We start from the raw sequence: 7449 nt of genomic DNA, 5'->3' as shown, positions 1-7449 counted from the left end.
GTAGGGAAAAGATAAATTACTGAACTTCTTTGAGCATGGTTGAGCGTGTACTGAAATCGAGCTCAGTGCTGGACAAGGTAATAAGAAGATACAGTCAGTTCCAGTGAACTAAAAAATATTCTCCCATTCTAAGAACTCTTAGATGACATAAAAATTGAATATCAGGTTTGTACTGGAGCTCGAGCCAAGATTTTGATCTGCTTGTTATTCACACTGCAAACCAGTTCAGAGAAGAAATTGTGAAACAGAGGAAATTGTTGTATGCATGGGTCATACATGGTCAGGAGCTCAGAAGCATTCCCAAGTCCCTCATTTAAATATTCCTCAAGCAAGAAAAGTCCTGCTGATGCCAGTGAGACTAGTTGCATGCACAAGGCATTGGACTACAGGATCAATGGGCATTAAACTCCAGTCATACAGAGTTTATAAGTATGTTCTTTGGTTTAAGCATGCCGGTAGTCCTACTGAAGTAAAGGATTGCAAATAAAATGAAGGACCTGCTGAAGTGTTTTCCTGGACTGCAGTCTCTATCACCTCTGTGAGAAAAGTAACAGCAGCGTCAGTAATCCAGTGTGGAGCTGGTGTCAGCGCTGATGCTTGCCTAACTGGTACTAGTTCTAGTATCCACCTGAGGCTGCATAGTCTAGATAATTTTGCAGGCAATTTCCTGCAAAATCCCTCCTGGATTTGGTGCCACAGCTATATTTGCTGAAATGGCTGGATGTGTACATCACTGTTGCTGTGCTCAACTGAGACACACACACAGAGCTCACCAGAGAATCCATAAGTATAGAGCTGTATATACAACATCCAGATGTCTATTTGTCCTGAATTCAAAATACAGCTAGAGCTCGTCATGAAACACAAAACGTATTTGTCAAATATTGTAGTAACCACTGGGTGCATAAAAACTTCAATGACAGTTATTTAGATACACTTTCAGAGTTTTTTCAACTGGAGATTAAGAAATTTTAACAAATTTAGAGATTAAGAAAAAAAGATTTATGACTATATCTTTCAAAGTCCATTCTGACTACAGCGGGAGGCTGAATGCACATAAAAACCACAAAATTAAGTGGTTTGGAGTTTTTTCCCTCCCAAACCAGTCTTTTGCAGTGAAAGGGGAGTAGTCCTGATTTCTTCTCATGTGCTACAAAACATTTTCATTTGGGTTTATGGAGGAAGAATATGTGGGTATTTCTATGCACCAAATCTGTTCCTTACTGGCAGCTCCTGCTGTTATTAGCAGTCCTTAGTCTTGGCCAGAATTTAGCAGTGTCTGGACCAGCGCCAAGAAGGCGTGCCACCTGATTTTGTACACGGCACAGCGCAGCTATCGATGGGACCAGAAGCTGCCAGTATAGCATCCAGAGTGAGTATCTAGCGGAGGAACCAGCTCACATTGCATCTGTGCTCAGAGAGGCACAAGCCGCAGTCAAAAGCTAGATACTATCAGGCAGCCTATCAATCAGCAGTGTCTTGCTCCATTAAAAGGGAAACATTCTTAGCTCCTGATGATTTTCTACTGCAGGCAGGATTACTTGTAATTTGCGAAAGAAAAAGACATTTTGCAATTTTCTGAAGGATGCTACTTTCTTTCATTGTAACATGGCATTCATCACTATGCTTCATAAAACCGACATAAAATACCAGCTAAAACTTGGAAGAGTGTAAAACCATGCCTTCTTTTCCATATCAATCTGCATCAAAACTGAAACCCTGAAAACACAAAATTTTCCCTGGTTTTGGGAACAAGCTTCATGATTCATGTTTTTGATGATAAAAATTTTTATGGAAAATTATTCAATTTTTGAGATGGGGGGAGAACACCCCCTACTCCCATCTCAAAATTTTATTGAAAAATTAATCAGATGATATAAACTCAGTTTCTGAAGATCACTAATCAGTGCAGTTGCCCGAGCACTTCACAGATGAGGAGAGTAACTAACATGGTATGTTCCCCGTGATCCGGAGCACGAGCTGCTGTAAATCAGCAGAGATTCCTTCACTGAGAATCACAGAACAGTTTATGTCAGAGGGCACTTCTGGACATTGTCTGCTCGAGGCAGGGCCAAGTCAATGGTGTTGAATGTTTTTTAAACCAGAGAACAGTCTGACTGCAAATATGTATTTGTCAATGCACACAGCCCAGCGACACGGATGTGGGTAAGATACAAAAGCTTATTACCTTGTAACATGAGCTATTCTGTTAGTTAGGTAACAGTTCTATGAGCTATATACTGACATACACTACGTGCTTCACTTCAGGCACTTAAGCATATAAAAACTGTCCTGAGCAAAATGTTATGACAACTATTTACATATAAATAAGTAAGCTTAAGTTTTTATTAGTTTCATCTGAAGCAGCTGGTACCAGTGTTAGAAAAGAAAAAGAATTCTCACCTTTTCCTGTGATGTGTTTGCTGAAGTTGCCAGACAGGTTGGTTTTGTGATCTGAAGGAAGCAAAGTCCTGCTCCCTTATAAATACTTCCAAACTCTGAGAGGAACGGGATGCTCTGTTTCACCGCAATACCACAGAATTGCAACACGTGGCCTGAGTTCCTTTTTTAAATAGTGGCAGAGCTAAAACAAAAAAAAAAAAAAAAAAAAAAAAAAAAAAAAAAAAAAAAGGTTGGGACTCCCAGGTAAACTTTAAAGAGGAAATGAGATTATGAGATTGTTACAATGACATTTATGGCATGCCAGAGGCATTTCCTTTCCTGCCTGATTTTCTGCCTCTCTCATACTGCTTGTTCATCATCTGAGGAAGAGTAAATACTGACATAGTAAACTTCCAAAACTGTCTGATGGGAAATACATTATAGAGACAGAAAGAGAAAGTTAAATAAACTAAATCTATTTCTACCTGGTAAGCGTGAAAGAGAGAATTACATGAAATAAAGTCCCAGCTACCACATCAATCTGCAGTAAAGCTAAGGGAAAATTAATTTTTAATTGCTGGTTTCGGATGGTATTTATTCTAAAAACAGAGACTTAGGTCAACCAAATAAGAAACAATTAGTTCTGGCTTAAAGATAAAAACCTGAGATTGTCACATTATTTTATGTTGCAGTTTTTAAATATAACCTATTGTTTTATCTTTATAAACTGGTATTCCTTTTAGACCTGTACTCAAGCACTCAAGCACAAGAAAAGTCCCATACATTACATATACTTTAAAAAGGATTAAGAAGTATCTATTGGATTTTTTACTATTTTTACTATGAAATAATAGAAACCCATTCAATTTGTCAGGCAAAAAAACCCGGAGCTGTTCTCCTAGCCCTGAATGAGAGAGGTGAATGAAAATTTATATGCAAGAAGAAACGTATTGCTTATAATAGAAAAAAAAGGAAAAAAAAGTGTTAGGAATCCGTTAAGAGATGCAACTCAATCATGTGTGTGTTCTAGGGACAGGCGTGTTTCCTGCGGACCAGAGGTCAAAGCTGAAATGTAGTAATCCAGCAAAGGAAAGATGGTGCCTGTTGCCTCTGCTACAGGCAGTGGTCTTTCAGAAGTCCTTCCCACAGATGAAATAACACAAGCATTTGCAGTATGTTGCATATTTGGTGCCCTCGTTTATGGCAAGAACATAAAACTAATGGAGGAACAACCCCCATTAGCGGTGAGATAAACTTATTAGGAACCCCAGCAGTTCCCAGTGCATGGGGTTCCTGTCTATGGTCACACATCTGTGAGGCCAGCAGCAGAGAGGGTGGCATGCTCTCTTTTGGAAGAGGGTAGTTTCTGGCTTCTGGATGAACGGTGCTGAAAGCTTTACATAAATGTACAGTATTGCTGGTGGAATCCTTTTCTCTCCTTCAAAGAAACTGAGCTTGAGTAGGATCACATACACCCTTGGCAGCTGAGCTTTAACTCACTCCCATCTGACAAAACGCAGAACTAGAGCTCTGCAGTCTCAGGTGGGCCTATCGACTTCCCCGCCGAGTCCAGTGCAGCCACCCTGCTACTCAAACGGCAGCCCCAGAGCAGACTTTGCTAGAGCCCAGCCTCCTTCTGAAATGCATTTCAGAGGTAGTCGGGGACCAGGATCAGAAGGACCCAGGCTTTGCTAGAGCTCACAGCCAGAGCTGGGCAAGAGCCCAGGGAGAGGGCTGCGGGCTGGGAGTGCAGCTCCCTGAAGCAGGTGTGAAATGGTGGCTCTGTCGCAGAGAAAAACTGCTCCCTTCACATACTGTATCCTGAATCTGATGAAAGCAGTTTATTGATTTATTCATAACACAGAATTGACCAGCAACGAGTGAACTATTCATTACGTCAATCATATGACAGATAGTCCAGAGTACTATACGCTCCCAAAACGTTAACTGTTGTTGATCTCCACCCTCCACTTATCCCCCAAAGCTCTATTCTTGCCCTCTCACACATATACACGGTCTTACACACACACATTGAGAGGACATGTGTACTGTCCGTTTTTGCATCTGGCTGACGCTTGTCTTCCTCTTCTACGTGACCAGTTGGGACAAATGTCTTCTCAGGCAGTTTTGGGTCCTCCCTTCACACACATACTGTTTATATTCCCACTCCTGTCTTAGCAGCAGTTGTTATCTACGCCACTTGGCCAAAGGTGGGCCATGCAGACACTGCACTTCTTCTGCCGTTGTTGTTTCACTGTTCTGAAAGAGAAAATGGCAGTCTGAGAAAGCATGTTGAGAAAGATGCGGCAGAAGCAGCTGGGGCACAGGCAAGTGAAAGGTATCCAAAGTGTTCCAGGGGACAAAATTGTCTCCTTCTGATCCTGGTCCCTGACTACCTTTGAAATGCACGTCAGAAGGAGGCTGGGCTGTGCACCATATTCCCATTCATCTGCTTCTCCTTCCAGGGAGAACTTGTAGCAGCGGCAGGGAGGAAGCCTCAGTGACGAGTGACACCCTTATTGCCTTAGTAGTCTCAGCCTGTTCTGATTGCAGCCTCCAGGAAACACTTAGGGCAGCTCTCGTTCACAAATGAGAAGCAGTCCGGGCTGAGTTGTGGTTAGGCAACAATTTGTTCCCCTTTAAGACAATTACCAATTTCCAAAATTGATAACCTACAAGTTTAACACTAAGCTAGCAATGACTAGGAACACGTGAGAGCTGCATTCAGTCACTGAGCAGATAAAGAAGGGCACAAGTAACTTTACATGAATGGTGCCGACCTCTTTCTCAACCCATCTTAGCTTGCTTGTTTGCTTGTGTCAGCCGTGTATTATGGCTTTTCTTTTTTGACTGTAATGTCACTAATGCATAGCTTAAACATCTGCCAACTGCTGGTAGTCTTTAAATGCCTGCTCAGTTCCGAAACATGAGTAGTTAATGACGAATATAAATGAATTTCCATTTTCAGAGTGTACACTAGCACACACGCGCATGAAGCCTCCTTTGCCTTAGCTCAGTTATTGGTACAGGATGGAGTAATGGAGTAATATGGTCCCCAAGCTTTCTGTCAAGAGTCCTAGATGCCAGTGCACAGGGACGTCTGTGTGGAACTTCCATGATGGGATAGTTTGCTATGATCCATCACAGGAATTTTTAAATATTAAAACATAGAGATTGTGAAAATATCTTTTGATGACTGTCTGGTTTTCCATTATGAGCTCATATATTCTTAAGGGGAACTCTGGAGGAGAGCAGATTCTCTCCCATCATTTTATCCTACTTCCCCTATGACTCTGAAAGAGAATTGTGGAAACTCTACGTCCATGTTTTGCTTTCCTCTCATGCAATGGGAACACACCTTTTTGGCAGAAACAGCCAGTGTGAAAACGTTTCACAGTGTGAAAATGGGTTTTCTTTCTTTTGAAGGACTGATGATTTTTGCTTTGAGGAATGACAATTATTTCACTACAATCCAGGAAAAAAACCTATATTACATTAGTAAAAGGAAGATTTATATAAGCTGTATAACCAGTATGATTCCTCTATATGGAATTTCCTTCAGCATCTGGCTAGTTTGGCATGGATGTCGGAGATTAATGCCAAAGATCAGTTTTTATTCCTGTTACTATTAATGTAGTAGCAGTGGGAAAGGAATTTTGTTCTTTAGATGTAAGTAAGTCACTGAACACTGATTTATGTGCAATGTTTATACTGCAGGAAATACTGTATAATGTTAGCGTATCAACGAACTTTCCTAAAAAATTCCAGTCACAAGCTACTACCTGGAATCACTGAACCAAGATCCAACCTTGAGAGAAATGTCAAACAACAGAGGGGAAAAGCACATCCCATTTCTAGTAAAAATCAAAAAATCTAAGCTTTATACAACAGCGATTCATTTGCATTATGATACAACCAGAGCAACTGCCCAAGATGGGGATGTTGGGTATCTCTCCCTGGATGGAGAGGACAGTAAGATGTTTACCTCGTTTGTGCTCCAAGCTGGTTGGCCCTGCACTGCCTCCAGAGCAGGAATTGCACAGTGGTGGTCCTATGGCCTGACCTAATCGATTGGCCAGTATCGTGCTAATATTGTGCTCGACTTTCAGATTAGAGCCAAGCATTATTCAGTGGAGGGCAGAATGTGGATAGAAAATACATGTAGACACAGAGCACTAGCTGGCGCTCAGTAAGAGAAGCGGAAAAAAGGGATTTCCATCTCTTAGTCCTACTACTCCCTCATCCCCCAGTAAATCCATGTCTGCCCAGTAAATTTATAACTCACAACACACCGGGTGTCCCTGCCATTATACATACAGCCCGTATTTAGAGACGCTATTGAAGTATAAAAAGAATGCAAGGAAAAAGATTGTACTATCCTGCATGACTGAAAAAAAATCAAAAAGAGGTATGACATTTCAAAAGGGTATTAAAAGAACCAAATCACATTTTCTACCGTAAATGACTCCAGAGAGTCAATGGGATTTGGGGCCCTAAGGCTGTGATTTGCTCTTGCAAATCATCTTAGTCACTCGGAAATATGGGGCAGAGATACAAAAGAAACCGGTATCTCTGTGAGATTCATTGCAGAACTATAGCAATACCAGTCCTCTTCAACACAGGAAGCACAGAAGTTCCTCCCCTACATGATGCGTGTGGAGATGGTTCATTGCTTTTTTTAAGTGCAGCGCAACGCAGTGCAATGAAATGGTTCCTATGGCATCGGTCTGCTGTTTCCACCATAAATCTGAGCGTTGTTTGCCTTCAGGAACTCTGACATGCTACACTCCACTGTAGGATCCAGATGCCAGCTACTCACTTTATGTGAAGTTTGCTCACTTCTTGAGTGTGATGGTGCAACTATTTGAAATGCACTATCACCGTTACTTAGGCCAGGATATAGTACCGGGTTGGGGAAGATAACGTAGGAAACTGAAAGCAAAGGGAAAAACCCAGTACTAACTTACGGACTGACTTACTTCAAGCAGCATTTTCTAGTTTGCCAGGCAACTTCTACACAAAGGAGGCTGGACACTCGATTTCTTTGCAACTCTAAAACTGCATATG

The sequence above is a fragment of the Buceros rhinoceros genome, unplaced genomic scaffold (genome assembly GCF_000710305.1).
Source record: "Buceros rhinoceros silvestris isolate BGI_N320 unplaced genomic scaffold, ASM71030v1 scaffold15151, whole genome shotgun sequence".
In the NCBI taxonomy this organism is placed as follows: domain Eukaryota; kingdom Metazoa; phylum Chordata; class Aves; order Bucerotiformes; family Bucerotidae; genus Buceros; species Buceros rhinoceros.
This window is presented reverse-complemented; position numbering follows the sequence as displayed.